Source organism: Acipenser ruthenus, chromosome 25 (genome assembly GCF_902713425.1).
Source record: "Acipenser ruthenus chromosome 25, fAciRut3.2 maternal haplotype, whole genome shotgun sequence".
Classification (NCBI taxonomy): Eukaryota; Metazoa; Chordata; class Actinopteri; order Acipenseriformes; family Acipenseridae; genus Acipenser; species Acipenser ruthenus.
The window spans coordinates 3415692-3431087 of NC_081213.1; the positions used below are offsets into that span (position 1 = coordinate 3415692).

General features: G+C 38.5%; 2 protein-coding genes across 6 annotated transcripts in view; one reads left to right on the top strand and one right to left on the bottom strand.

The window, feature by feature from the left end:
* LOC117413670 (CD2-associated protein-like) overlaps positions 1 to 15396 on the top strand; it is a 66876-nt gene that overhangs the window by 36926 nt on the left and 14554 nt on the right. The gene's annotated exons all lie outside the window — the stretch shown is intronic.
* The window catches only part of LOC117413333 (protein eva-1 homolog B-like), a 28439-nt gene that overhangs the window by 12103 nt on the left and 940 nt on the right, over positions 1 to 15396 (bottom strand). Inside the window, exons 1-2 of one of the 5 annotated variants that reach the window (XM_058999490.1) lie at positions 9444 to 9460; positions 9196 to 9304 (exon numbers count right to left, since the gene is read on the bottom strand). The gene's annotated coding sequence lies outside the window, so the exon portion shown is untranslated. Of the gene's footprint in view, positions 1 to 6273; positions 6487 to 8883; positions 8905 to 9195; positions 9367 to 9443; positions 9461 to 15396 lie in introns of those variants that run through there. The other 4 variants (XM_058999489.1, XM_058999488.1, XM_058999493.1 and 1 more) reach the window with 4 other exon arrangements.

Genomic DNA, 15396 nt, shown 5'->3' on the forward strand with positions numbered 1-15396 from the left:
TTGCATCTGGCCACTTCACTGCCTGTATCTGTTACTGAAGCCGGAATTATTTATCTTGGACTGGAGTCTGGCGAGTGGATGCCATCAGTTTTTTAAGCCAGTGTGAGGTGCGCGCAACCTTACAGATTTATTACAGCTAGAGAATTCCCAGCCCTGGACACAGGCTCATTAACAAAAGAGGTTTCAATCCAGGATTTTACTATAAAGACTTACCCTCAGTACATTTACATGCACTTAGTAATCCGCATATGAGTATGTGTAATATGTATTACACATTGTTTGTCTACATGATGTGGAATATGCTGTTTCTCTAGAAGTATTGTACATGCCAACTTTGGTAGTATGCTGAGTTCTCAGCTCTGTACTTGAGCGGAAATCCCACATAAATACATGAACACATGTCTCTCCCACTGTCTTTTTGGAGAATTCCACCAGTATGCTACTTGCTGCAAAGGGGACTTTTAGTATTAATAATATCTTTATTTTTATATAGCGCCTTTCATGGTGGACCCCATCACAAAGTGCTTTACAGAGGTAGGCTGTGAACTGTGCATTATATGCTGAGTCACTTACAATAGGACATTGATTTAACATCTCATCCGCAGGATGGAGCACGAGGAGGTTTGACTTGCTAAGAGTCAGTCAGAGGCAGAGGTGCAATTTGAAACGATGACCTTCTGGTTACAGGTTACAAGCCCTGGACTTTAACCACTGGACCACACTGCCTCCTTATTGCGTATGGTACTGCCAATCACCACTGAGCAAATGTGGCACACTCATAAGCATAATATTCATTTTATATGATTTTAAATTCTACATAAGTATTCTGCAAATTTATTTTGTTTCCCTATAGCATACTTTACCATGTTTTATTATGGTTAACGATGCCTTCTGTAAAAATATTGCAATAAAATTATGGAAATACCTGAACTGATTCAATTACTTTTGCTATGTCAAATGGATATTTTAAAGCTGCAGGTAAAAAATAATAATAATAATAATAATAATAATAATAATAATAATAATAATAATAATAATAATAATAATAATAATAATAATACTACAAAAGGTCCATGTAACTGGAAGTGCATTGCATATAATTCAAAAACAAGTTGGTAAAACTTCAAAGAATGTCAGGAATAAAAGTGCTTAAAAGATACCCCTGGTGAAGCCTTTAGAATGCTGTATATCCTACATCCTTTTCAACGTCTTGTTAGAAATCATCAGGCACCATTTTGCTATCAGAGAAAGGGACACCAACAGCGGATCCAAAGTGTTAAAACACACTGGACATTACGTTCTTTAAATTACCCAGAGAGAAATGTTGCACTCACCGAAACCTCTGTGACATAAGACATGAAACTACAAGCAGAAGCGGTATGCAGGCATGAGACTGGAGCTAATGGAAAACAGATGGAAGACAGAACGTTGTGCTGGAGAAGGGGAGCTCCCAGGGTAACAAGGCCTGTGGTTTTACACAAACCTGATCTTTTCACCCGAAGACTACCGCGTACTGTAGTGATTAATCGAATCATACAAGAAGTTATTGAAATTTTTTCCTAAGATTAAACATTCATCATGGTACTCTGATTAAGGTTTGATATTTATGTAGCTATAATAATAATAATAATCGGTTTACTAACTGTCGACACCATGTTAAGCCCGCAGCTAAGCAAATGACGCGTTGACTTTCCTAGAGGCAACACCCCCCGCCCCACATACACACTGTATGGGCACGAACAGGGCCAAAGCCAGAATTTATGATGCTCACTCACTCATAAATTATGAAGCAGATGTACTAGAAGTCAAATAGGTCAGTGAGACTCAGACATCTGTCAATGTGGTATAAGTCACACTGCTGTAAAAATGTACAAAAATTACTGTCTTTGGCTGCAGAACTTTATTGCATCTCTGAAAATCTGTAATAAAGCCTATTATGATGCAATCCAATGATTCATCTTTCTCACATGTGCGAACCTTTATTAATAAAATGGGATTTTCATTATTGGGATACAAAACGTGTGTATCCTTTTTACAGTGTCACAGAGGTAACTCCTTCAAATCCAGAGAAGAAACTGTTTTCAATGCACAGGGGACTAATGGTGCATGCCTCCATGAATAGATCAGATAGCACACATGGAAGATGTGGCTGATAAGGATTCAGTAAGGCAGTGAGATACTGGGAGTATGGGAACGCTGTAAGGAGACTGGTGTTGGTTAGAAGAACCACTGATAGCATGAGTAAAAACCCATTAATAAAGATTACGTGACCTGAATTCAAGGCTTATATAAAAAAATCCATATCGACTTCAATGACACAAGGACAGGAGTTGGGTGTTACGTGTTTTCAAGATGCTAGCAAACACACTTCACGCTCCTCTTTAATTCCCAAATCGGAAGATTATATTACACTACGTGTCAGTTTGACATCATCCAAACCTGCTTAGAAAATATCAGATAGAACAAAGTGTCATTGGTATACTGTGTTATGTCAAGAATGGATAGGCTATGTTGACAGTAAATTGTACATGTGCTCTATCCTTCGGTGAAAAGGGCTGTCAGAACATCAAGAATCCGCACAGCAAGAAAACATCAAACCTAACAGTTATCACCAAGCAGTACAAAAGCCCCTTTCATACGAGACAAGCCATTAGCAGGAATCAACATCTCCCACCCCTAGCAGCCTCCTCCTCCCCTTCATTCCTTCCCAGCTCATCTATTTCCACTGCCCACTTCATTCCAGCCCCCAGATTACACACATGCAATACCAATACAGGACAAATAGAGGAACAAATAATTAAAACAAAAGTGTAAACCCCTACAAAATGTATTTTAACTACATAATCTGCATTAGCACTAGCCACATGCTTACACTGAACTTCCATTCCTCAGGTCTCTCAATCAGTGGTGCAATGTTGTGTCTCTTTAACCAATGAAAGCTGCAACCTTTCACCATCTTTGGTGACAATGTATTACATTCTTCTGTGCATCAGAAACCACTCTCTGCAGGTAGTTTCAGGTGAAGGCATCTCCCTTCTTAAGTCCTTACATTTAACTCCCTGTTGTGGTACAGCAACAGGGGCTGATCAAATAATGTGCAAACTCAATCCCCCACCCCCCCAACATGCTATTTTGTAACATTTTACACCACAGGATTCGGTACCAAGCGTATGAAAAATGCATGTTTAAAAACGTTGCTTGTTCTTCTTTTGAAGTCCACATTGGCAACTCATGCTTCTTTGCTCAAGCAACCTTAATCAGCTGCTAGTTGTATCAGACCCATTAGATACAGCTTGAATGTTAACAGAAATCATCAATTATCAGCCCAGCTGATGCATACCAAAAACAGTTTGATTGCAATAGCCTCAGGGGCTGTTGGAGTGAAAAAAGAAATGCATTAATAAGAGAATGCAAGCACGTCAAAATAGAGTTCTTCTTTTTATAATATTTCATGTTTTTAATGGTACAAAACTGAAGTGTTGGTAGAATACAGAGCAGTCCGTGGATCATTGTTCCAGTTTTCTCTTGCCCTAGGATTGCAGACATTATCGACCACTGTTATTTGTTTCCTGAAACCAAGCAGCACATCTTGAAAATGATTATTATGGTACCAATGCAGACCTCAGCCAAAACATTCTTGACTTTCGTTGTGTATTTCAAATTAACATTGACTTTTAGTTCAAACATTTGTCACTGACTTTACAATATTTCTTTTACTATTTCTAAATGTTTTTCGATCGAACATTTCTGTAGTAAAAAATATATATATATATATATATGGTTTTGAATTCCCCACCAGGCTGTTTAATGTTTTACTAGATTTGTCAGCAACCTAAACAAATTGCACTGGCACGAGTATTTCAAATATGTTGTCCCTCCCAAGCGGGTTACATCTGCACTGGTTAAAATAATCAGTGCTACTTTGACCCAGAAAAGATAACAAACGTGCAGGCTGAGAATCACCGGGTCGCTCCACATCAACGTCACACAGCTTTTAACTATCTAACTCTAAAGACATTTTGATTGCACATTGAGGCAGAGCTGTGTGCACAGATCTAGAACAAAGACAATGATCAAAGATGCAGTTTTGATGCAGATCGCATGTTTATCTTGTGTGTTGTCTTAAAGATGAAGGTACACAAATTGCTTTTTTTTGGTTGCTAAGGCAGTGGTGGGTTTAGGGTGTGTCCTATCTCTGAAACTTGTATATAATTGTGCTACAGAATTGGGAATAATACACATCATAATGACACAATAGTCAGTGGAGGGTATTTAAATTGAATCAAGATAAATAGTCCTCTACTGTCATTTAAAAAAAGCTACAATTCCCATCGAGAAATAATGTTAATTCAACTGGGGACTTGAGAGATTTTGTCTCCCAAAATCCCTTAAAAGCAATGTGAAGTTCCCTGGCCTTGGTTGTTCTTTCCAATGTGTCCTGCACATTATCAGAGCCTTACCTCTTTCTTTCAAAAAACGTTGTCTTTTTCCTCTCAGATCAGTGGTTACTTCACAGTTAAGCGTGCAAGCCTAACTACAGCACCAACTATGCATACTGTCCTTTCTCCTGAGGTTCAAGTCTATTACTCACCAAGACTAGATGGAGACGCTGCCAAACATGTGACTTCACCAAAGAAACTTTTGCAAAAATGATGCCTTCTCAGTGCCAAATACTACTTCTTAGACCCTTAAAAAACATTACTGCGGTGTACCATGGTAAGCATACTGAAAGCATGTTAGAGCCGAGACAAACATGTTAAAAACTTTGCACCCTGTCTGCTGGCATTGTTACAGTGACACAGGCTCAAATATTATAATATTATTGGTTATAGCTGGTCACACGAGATGGATGATGCCTAACATATGCGCCTGGAAGCTCCTTGAATTGTGATTGGATGCACTCATGAGCTACAAAGAGAGCTGAACACAACTCTCAAATCCCAATGCAATGGTATCCAATGGAGGGTCATGATAAGCTACAAAAATGTTGCACAAATTTACCATGGTCAACTTCTATCTTGGGTATAAAGGACCCAAATGGCAAACTACTCCCTGTTGCCAGGTAGGCTTCACGCATGCCTGGTCAAAATTGCCCTTTTAAGATTAGAATAATGGCTGAGGCAAATCCCTACGGGATTGACCCCTGACCTCCCACTCTCTAAGCCTAGATACCTACAGCATGCTACCCATTATGATGTCTGATTGGCTTTGATCTGCAACGGCACCCCATTGGTGCTCTGCACAGCAATTTAATTAAAGGAACTGCGTCTTCTTTTTAAAGATTTAATATGTATTTATGGAAAATTATTGGTTTAATACACAGAGTCAGACATGATTCAGTGATGCATAATTCAATTGAAATATGTTCTCTTTGGTACAATAATTGCAGGGTGTCTTGGTTCTAATCCGCATGCTACATCACCTCTAACTTTACACACAGAAAGGTGTTGACAGAATGATGTGTGGCACTAGCAATGATGTATTTGTTTTAAATGCTTTCATTATCAGTATCACATAGGTTAACAACACTGTATGTGGTGTGTTAAATACTTGTGAAAAGCACAGATCATATTACTCTGCTGACTCGTATGATACAGTACTTGTATCTGAAGAGTATGCTTGTTTTTATTACACAGATTCCTCACTGTCACTCAGCTTTAACTCAAAGCAAAGGGCAGCCTGGGGCATCTCTTTCTCATTTTTGCCAGCACCTGGTAAAGCATTGCACTCTTAAACTGTCTGTAATCCACACAGCTTTATCAAAATGGTACAATGAGGGAAAAATACAAAAATAAACAGCTTTTCAGGTGTTACTGACTTTTGAACCCTCCCCTCTAATTAGTGGGTTTCATATAAATAGTAAATACATAAGTGCTAAAAGTAACATGCTACTTAATAAACGTTTGACAGTGGCTGACTGCAAGCTGGCTTTAGAATCAGAATACGATAGTCAATATATTGTTCTAAAACTGCATCAGTAAACATACATTTCTATATGCATGGACATTACCTTCCTATCGTTCAGCTACATAAACGTAACACAAACTTGAACACTAAAGCAATCATTATACAAGCCTCTCTGCTCTCACAGCACTTGTGTCAAACAGTCAAATGAGTATGCTGTCAGTTTCATAACTTTTATCAGAACAATAGTACCATTCAAGCTAACGTTTAAATTGCAGCAATGGTTTGCACATAAACAGTTTTTTAAAGGGATACTTAAAACTGAAAAGAGAAATTCAACAAGAGGGTGTAGAACTTTTGCACACTTACCATAAACATATAGCACAGAACAGGATGTCTACAGTAGAATGGGTAAAAGTTAGAAATGACTGCACTCCACAGGGAATGTCATCTGTTGCTTCAGAAAGACAGCTTTTGCCAAAAAGAAGAAGGGTGCAATGTGCTGCAAAAACGCTCCTCCTGGCTGCTCCAAGACACTCAGACTGGATGCAGTCTGTGGAAATTTCTGTGACTGTGAGAGAAGCAGTCAGAGGCTGGAAAGAGGCGGGTACTTCCTTCCAGCTGTAAGCCTTGTTATTACTGCTGAAGTCACAGGAAAAGCTGTAGTACAATATCTTTGACAAAGCCAACATGGCATAGTTATTATTGTTTTAGGAAATGACCAGGAGTTTTAATCCCACAATTACTATAAAACCCTTGCTGCTATACTTGTGTTAACCGCGTAACAGTTATCAGTAATCATTGTGTGATTGTTATACCAATTATTAACAGTTATTACAGGCAAAAAGAGAACGAGATAATTGCCATACTAATCACTCAACATTTACTTCATAATTTATTATTGCGCTGAATCTTTTTTTAGTAAAATAATTTTAGAAAGGAAAAAATACATTACTGTATTTCTAGTTTTTAGTGCGCTACATTCTCTATTACTTATCCTTCTCTAACTATTCTTACTTAAAAATACAGAGGAACTGGGATAGCTCTTAATTATCGCTGCCAAGTAAGGTCCCTTGTTTTTGTTTTGAATTCTGTGGCAACGTATTGGAAGTATAAATCAAACATTGTGCTTTCTTAACCGCTGTGGAACAGCACTAAATAAAACCACAAATGCAGAAATAAATCAAGTGCTAAGGTGAAGGAATCGCCAACACAATTCTAATTAAAAAGAAACATATGGAACCACTGACTGTCTTCGAATTACCCCTTGAAAAGCTGTGGAGGAAAGTTAGTGCAAGAAACGTCCACATGATACAAGCCATGCAACACCAAGACAACTTTAATGATTGTCCACTATGCATGTTTCACAAAGGAGTACCCATTTAAACAGAAAATGGCATTGTGAAATTTAAAACAACATAACGTGGAAGCAGAGCCAACCTTCTAGCAGTCATTAGTGTAGTGAATGTTTCAAATCCATACACAATGTTTGTGGCGGTCATATTCCATCCATTTGTTTGGTGTGAATCAGTCCATTTCAGTTAGAAATGTTGCCCACATTCCCTCTCAGTTTCCACTCAAACATGCAGCTGGCAGATCCCCGCTCCACGAAGATTTATTATGTATAGCAAGGCTGTTCAAGCTTTAAAAGTGCTAATAAGATTTCTTGACCATTTCCACACAAGCCCGTTATTTATCGATAGGGAATTTTTTCAGGCACTTCTTGCTACCATAGAGACACACCTAAACAGCCCAACACTGTGAATATTCCTGTACACCAGATGAGAGGGATAATGCTGAATGTGTAAAAAAAAAAGTTCAAACGAGGACTTTATGGATTTATTTGTCTGTGCATCAAGCTGCAAGCGATGACAAGAACCTCAACAAGATTCAGCTTGTCGGCTGGTGTGCAGAAGCTAGTCAAAGCAGAGGGTAGTGAAGCATAACACAGTTTAGAGGTTTACTAAAATAAATAGGGATGGCAAACCATGGTAAGCGCTGGTAAATGCATGGTATAACCATGGGAAAAGCATGGGGGAAACTTTTATAAGGGACTGTGCCACTGTTGTTTTATACCATGAAAAGCAACATTTCTGACAGTGCATGGAAGAATCCAAATAGTTTCTAATAGTTCACTGCAATTCAGACTATAGTGTATGGAAGGAAATGTATACTTAACACTCATCGTATATGCTTGGGTACAACTACTAAGCAAACTAAAGCACATATTTTTAAAGCATTTACACCTTAATGTTATAAAACAGAGAAACAAACAACTTGTGAGTTAATTAATGACAGAAGAAAACATTTTTGAGTGATGCTTTTGTTTAACTAGTGTATGTATACAAACTGTAAAGCAATAAAGGAATCACACACACGCACACACGCACACATAGACACATGCAAGGTATGAATTGTTTCCTTTGTGTCCCAGACTAATTGAATCTGAAAATTCCCTGCCTCAGAAGAAGTGTGGTTATTTAATCATCAGAGTTTTTACTGGCTCAGAAATGATTTTTGAGGTGACCATGTGATGTTAAACCTTAGAACTGTACTGACATATCGGGCATTGCTGTGTTCAAGCAAATTATTTACTAAATATCCACGTGCTAAAAAGCCTAATCCTTCACCCTTCTGTGCTTCAGCACAGCTGCTGGGCTTTGATTCGAAGATGCTTCAAACTACAAAGTAACACTTCTCTGCTGTCTTTAGAAGCAGCTGCCTTCACAGAATAGTCATGAGCGATGCTATTGAAACACTGTATGAAAAATTGCAGAACCATTTGCCCATATGCTCAGCCAAAAGCCAAGTGTGCTGATGTCTTTCCAAGCACACAAAGAGTATGTTGTAAGGTCTGTTGGTAGATTTCAGACTTTTTTTCTACTTCATGTACTACTTGAGAACTCCAGCGTTCCTATACTCTAACACAAAGATGTGTTTCAATAAATACATGAATACATAAATCAATACAATACTTACATGTTAAAACACGTTAGGATACTGAAGTCTGCAGTTACCTAAAAAATATACTTTGCCACAAATCCTACCATATGCATTTAAAATGAAGCACGATCCAGCTTTTTGGCAATGCTGTAATACATTTTCTTATGGGATGCAGAGCCACTTTTCCCAGTTCCCAGCTTTGGCAGCTAACACTGCTTCTTCACTCTATCAAGACGCTCAACACATTTTTCAGCATTCCTCACATCAGCAGCTGGGGACTATGAACTGTATGTAACTCCAGGAACAAGCTCTCATTTACAGTGTAGAAGAACTGAAGACGTGCCTTACCTGTCACCATACCCTCTCTTCCTCCTCTCCTTTCCTTAAATCTTGTTGAAGTCTTCTGAGCAGGGACCTTACAGCATGCGATGACAGAGGGGTTTTCTTGTGCTTCGTACTGGAACGTAGAAAAGAGAGGTCTGTTTAGTATTAAAGCAGGAGCAGCAGCAACAGGAAATAGTTTGGGAGACTGACGCAGTCCCTTTGCGGTCAATGCTGCCCTCAGTACTCCCAGGCCAGCCTATTAAAAGACTCACTGTTTCTTCTCAGGCCTGGGGATGCAGTGTAGGGTGGAAACAGGCAAACAGTTCACACAAACAGTTCAGTACTCTTGGAGCTGGGCTGTTCTGGGCTACTGCAACTGCATCTGGCTGTGTGTATCTGCTTACTCAGCTAAGCTCTTTTTTGGGGGGATTGAAGAAACACACTATCAGATCTGTGTGGAATGAATCCAAATAAATATTTCAAAGCATCTAAAGCTTTGGCCAAGGCATAAAATGCAAACTCTAACACGCCACTGCATTTCACTGCTTCTTCTGTGTACTGTACTGTACAAACTAAAATAAGCTATGAATCAAAGCTACTTGCACTCACTGTGAACAGTAACGGGATGTGGATTGATCTTATTCTTATATATTATTATTATTATTATTATTATTATTATTATTATTATTATTATTATTATTATTATTATTATTATTATTATTGCTTTTAATGCATCTGTGTCTGGTTTGGAGCTTTTCTTGAGCGACTTCCTAATTCCATTCAAATCATGTGCCAATGTGACCTTTGAACCCCATCTGCTCTCGCATGATGTATAATTGGAGCCAGCAGTTGAAAAGGTACATTGTCACATGATTTGAATAGAATGAGGAGTCTGTATGTATGTATGTATAGCTATGCAGGGTTGGGGTATACAATGCACATGATATGACTGTTTGGCTCTAGATGTATTTATGCCTTAAAAATAGCTCACTGATTTTTTTTCCCCAAAGGATGTGATAAACTGATTAACAAACACACATACTCAAAGTAAATGAAAATACAAATATGGCAATACATTTGGCCATAGACGCCTACTCACCATTCAGTCAATGCCCTACCACTGACAGACTACATCTGTTTTCAGAACATACATTCCGTTCTTTTATACACTTCTAATACATACTTTGCTCGACCTTGTCTCTATGATAATTTTAGCCTACCCACAAATTAAAACAGCTGTTAAATAAACAGAATTCTGTCTTGAGAGGGCCCTTGAGAAATGTCCTGGGACTGAACAGGGTCTTGTGGTGGCTGATAAATCTAAAATGCTGTGTGTTGTTTTTTTTTTTTTGCTTCCATTTCTTTTTCTTTCCTTTTGGCAACTCTGCATGCCAAGCAGGTTCAGAGGGTTCATGCTGTTTTTTGTAATGTGAATAATTTTCATGTAGACAGTTATTAAAATAAATGAAGTATGAAATTGCATATAAGAACATAAGAAATGATTAAGGACCAGGGAATTAAGGCTTGAGGCCATATGTTGTATATACATGTATATTGTAGCTGGGAATGCTGTGGTCTCCTAATGGTCTGGCTAGGGTTTCTTATAGGCAATACATTGCTATTTTAACGATATATTGAAATTATAAAATAGCATATCAGAACATTCATTTTAGGGAGTCGTGTGTGTACCAGAATCGATTTATTTAGTTTAATTTTGGATCAGGAGCCAATCAGGAGCAAAAGCGCATGGGACCCATTTTCATTGGCACACAGGTACTGATTTATAATACTGCAATGCATTGTGCACTGACTAATAGCATATGAAAATGTTGCCTGCATGATTGGAGCTGTAATTGAGCAACCATTGGCCCTTTGTACATAACATCCACCATTGTAGTGCAACTGCATTACAATCATAGCTCACTTAGTAACAGCATACTTTGCGTACAGCATCTATCTGTTTCTCATTCTTTAACACATTTGCTTATGTGTTACGATAATAGAGTTAGAAATTGCAGCAATGACCATCACTGCTTCTAAGCTGGTCAGAACATGTTGTGCAGGGCTCCAGATGTGCTTGCTGTATATATACAGTATATATATTGTCACTGCCTTTCCAGACAGTTTGAATGCTGGTGTTTAATTGGATTTGTTGTTTATTTTATGATATATGCAGCTGGACTTTACTTTGCTACCATCTGTCCTCCTAAAAAGTTGTGATAGAAATTGAAGAGCAAGGGGCTTCAAATGTCATAGTAATGCGTAATTGCTTTGAGCTTATCCGGAGAATCCTAAACGCCTAAACTCAACAGACTCCCTCATTCCATTGAAATCATGTGACAGTTTTACTTTTGTCACACAATTTGAATGAAATGAGGAACTCTTGTCAGTCCTGGCACTTCGAACTCTTTAGACAAGCTCAAAGCAAGTTCAAAGGTAGGAAAGCAGAATTTAAAGTGACAGTAACTCAGTTTTGGAGCAACAAAACTCAGAACCAACACCCTAAAATAGTAAGAGAAATGTAAAAAAAAAAGAATTGCAATGACTCTTATAACACAAACATTAGGAAGGTGCTCTATAAAGTAGGCTTTACACAGTGTGTGAGATATGTGCGCTCCACCACTGCAGTGCAAACATGTCAGAAATGTATTCATTTGTTGCCGAGCATATCCATAAAAGATAAATACGCTTATTTTTCAGCAGCAGTGCAAGGATTAACATTCTTTGCAACCATCGCAAACTTTTACTGGAACCATATGGCCACCAAAAGCTTCGGCTCCTATCCTTCAGAAATGTTATACTGGTCAATAAATATTACACCGTTTCTCTGTGCTGATTATTATCCTTTTGTGGCCTCTTGACCACCAAGTGCTTAGATAACATCTCCCATCCTGAGCCTGTACTTTGGAAACCTCCCTCAAGGGCCAACCCCCCTAAGTCTAAAGATCAGTTTAAATGCTTGTCCTGACCTCAGCTTTCTGAAAGTGCTGTTCCATTTCCTGGATTAGTGAACTTCCTCAGTAAAAATAGGAGGTATTATTTTTATTATTTACATTTTTTTTTTAGCTGCAACAAAGCCAACTCAGGCCCACCTATATACTTAGCTTCTACAGAATATTGCCAGAAATAGCTTTTAATTGCACACCTTTTGGTGTTTATGTGCTTGCTTTTATGTAAACTCACCCCACCTTTGAAAGCACAGCCATTGTCTTTTGAGAGCTAATCTTCATTGAACTACAGAGAGCCCGCAGAAACTGTACTTGCAGAGTAGTAGACCTGACAGAAGCCACATTTGTGAGTTGGGTTGTAGCTTGTTAAAATAGATTACCTTGTGAGGAAAAGCACCTGCCTAATGTTCTCATTTGCACCCCTTTTCATGAATGCTAAATGAAAGAAGCTGTAATTATACTTAAATTCGCGTTTGTAGTATTGCATTTGATATGCTACAATTGCAGTGCAATATCATGTCAGTTTAATATACTGCCATTTTATAAAGTGGAGTTGGTATCCAGCAGAAAAAGCGGAAATACTCTTTCAGAATGATAACATCTTGGAATGGTAATTAAAGGGCTTCTGCCCTTGTGGAAAATGAGGAAACTGGATATTAAGAAAATCAGTCCCATTGACATTTGCTCATGCATTTGGGAGCCAAGGTGCCAGAGCATTATGATAAAGTGTTTTAATAATTAAAGACTACAAGTCTATTGTGCTTCCTCAGCCTGCAGGCACATGGTTTTCAAAGAGAAACATGCTGCTGTGGTTTAAGCCTGCAAGAGCACAGTTAAGGTGGACTGCACTAGACTTTACAAATTTCACCCGCGGTGCTATAGGTGTGTTATTGTTTAACCAAATCCACACCCTTCTTTAACAAACCCAAGCATTGATTATATTTACTATATCAAGTGCTATAGAGGAGTCACTTTTGAGGATGTCATTGATGTGTTCTAGAATACCCCAGAACTAGGAACAGTTCATGCAATGGAATAGAACTAATGGACAATTCTCAATGGATATTTCTAGAACATTTTGTGTGCTGTGTATACCATGTTTCCATCTGCACTATGAAACCAGTCTTTTCCAATATTAAATGGGAATTCTTAGCACCAGTTCCATCTACAGTCCAAAGATTGCCTGTGCTTAGTATGCTTTTGTATAATTTCTTACTAATCACCTCCAATATTTCGCTGATAATATGATGTACGTTCAGCTCAGGTTGATATTCACAGACAAGCACAACTGTGTAAACCCCTGTGCTACACCCAAGACTGAAGTCTTTTATTTGTGGTGAATTGTTTAGAAACTGTTTTCCCTCAGTCACTGCATGGATCTCATCCAGCAGCTCACTTAAAGGCCTGCAGGTTCAGACTTATTACTGTTTGTAAAACTCCTGTAATAAATCTGATGAATGCGTAGCAAATTTAACAGGAGCCTGATTGTTCAGATAAGGTAAGGATAGTGTAAAGGGCGAGCAGATAGGCCCTTGTGTGAAACTTGTTTGAAAATGTACAGATTAAGAAGAACTACAATAAACACTTTAAGAAATGTCTTGCAGTTCCTCAGAGTCATTGATAAATGGATCTTGTCCTTGATTGCAACCCTAGATGCAGTCAGTCACATTTATGTGTGTATGATATGAATAAAGAGGCCCATGGGGTGCAGTTTGAAAATCTAGCAACACTGAAACTGCATAATTAACATATTCTTTTTTACAGCGATGACAAAAATGACCCTGAGGAAACCATATCCAAGTAACCTTCCACTGACCCTAGTATTAACTGTTCTCCAGCAAAAAAAAAAAAAAAAAAAAAAAAAGATATTTCCATTGTAACAAAAAACTGTTGGAATTTGTGTTTTACCAAAGGAATGTTCAGGCACACTAAAGTGGAACCATCTGTGTCCCTCAATTATTTACAGAGGGTCTGTACATCTCAATAAATCTTAATGCGGTATAGTTTTTCAGTTCCCTCTTGCAAAAAATGTGCATTGTTAGTTTCGCGACCTTCTGTATGTTCCATGAATAATGCATGGCGTTTACACACTTCAGTTGTTAAACAGACAGCTGGCGCCACTGCCTCACCGCAGAACCTCAGCCAAACATGGTCATGGGTCAAGGGTCTGTACATGATGATCCCACCTGGTTCAATCCACTGGACAGAGCTTGTTATGGGTACACATAGCATGCTCTGTTAGGGTTAGGTCTTGGTGCTCTGTTCCTGTTTCATTCAGCTCTTTTGTTCAAAAGAACGATGTGGTGGATCCAGGAACCTTATTAAACCAACATAATGTCAAGCCTTTCCATGAATTCCAAGCCCTGAGGACAGGCTTCAACTTGAACAAAACTGCTAGTTTCACAAATTCAGACGAAGCAGAGAAGAAACACAGAGGCCAGTCAGTTAAGAAAACACTGCAACTCAGCAGCTATGAACACTGCGTGCCTCTAATCCTATGAGACTTTTAATAAGTAAGCACCTTGTGGTTAGACATGAGCCGCCCACGTATAGTGGGACAGCAGTTGCTGCTTTTCTGTTAATGAGTAAATATAAATGGATAGCCCGTCCTGGATGTCCTTCGGTAAGGGCATTTGCTTATTCAACCCGAATGAAAGGGATTTTAGGTTGTAAGCCAAAGGAATAAGAGGCATAACATTAAGCTTACATAACAATACAACTGACTGAATGAACTTTGTCTCTTCGTGGGTATGCCTTCCCAAACTCGATTATTTCTGCATTGCTCGCTTTGAACCTGTGGGTTACCTCTATTCAAGTGCGGTGAAGCACATTTATATTGGGGTATGATAGCAGATATCCAATAAGATTTTCTAGCCAAGACTAGGCAATTTCAGACCACTGAATTTCAAGGACTGGCGAACGTCCCAGAAAACTGCGGCCTGGTTGGGAGTGACTGATGGCTGTATCAAAAAAGAACAGTGTGCTAGGAGTCACACAAGATGGATTTTAACCATATCTTCTCCTTAATAAAGTGGCCAAAACCTGTATACACGGTTCTGTAAACTAGTAAGATTACACAGCTACTGGTGACTATTTCCAACTCAGTTGTGCAGGACTTATGTTTCCCAGATGGAGATTCACATTATTGTTGAAGCATTTTAAACCTTTTGCAGCAATACATTATATATAAATTGCAATTGCTTTGTGGAACGGCAAAGGAATGAACTATAATGGCTGTGCTGGCTGTTCCAGAGCTGTCATCTATAACCATTGAAGA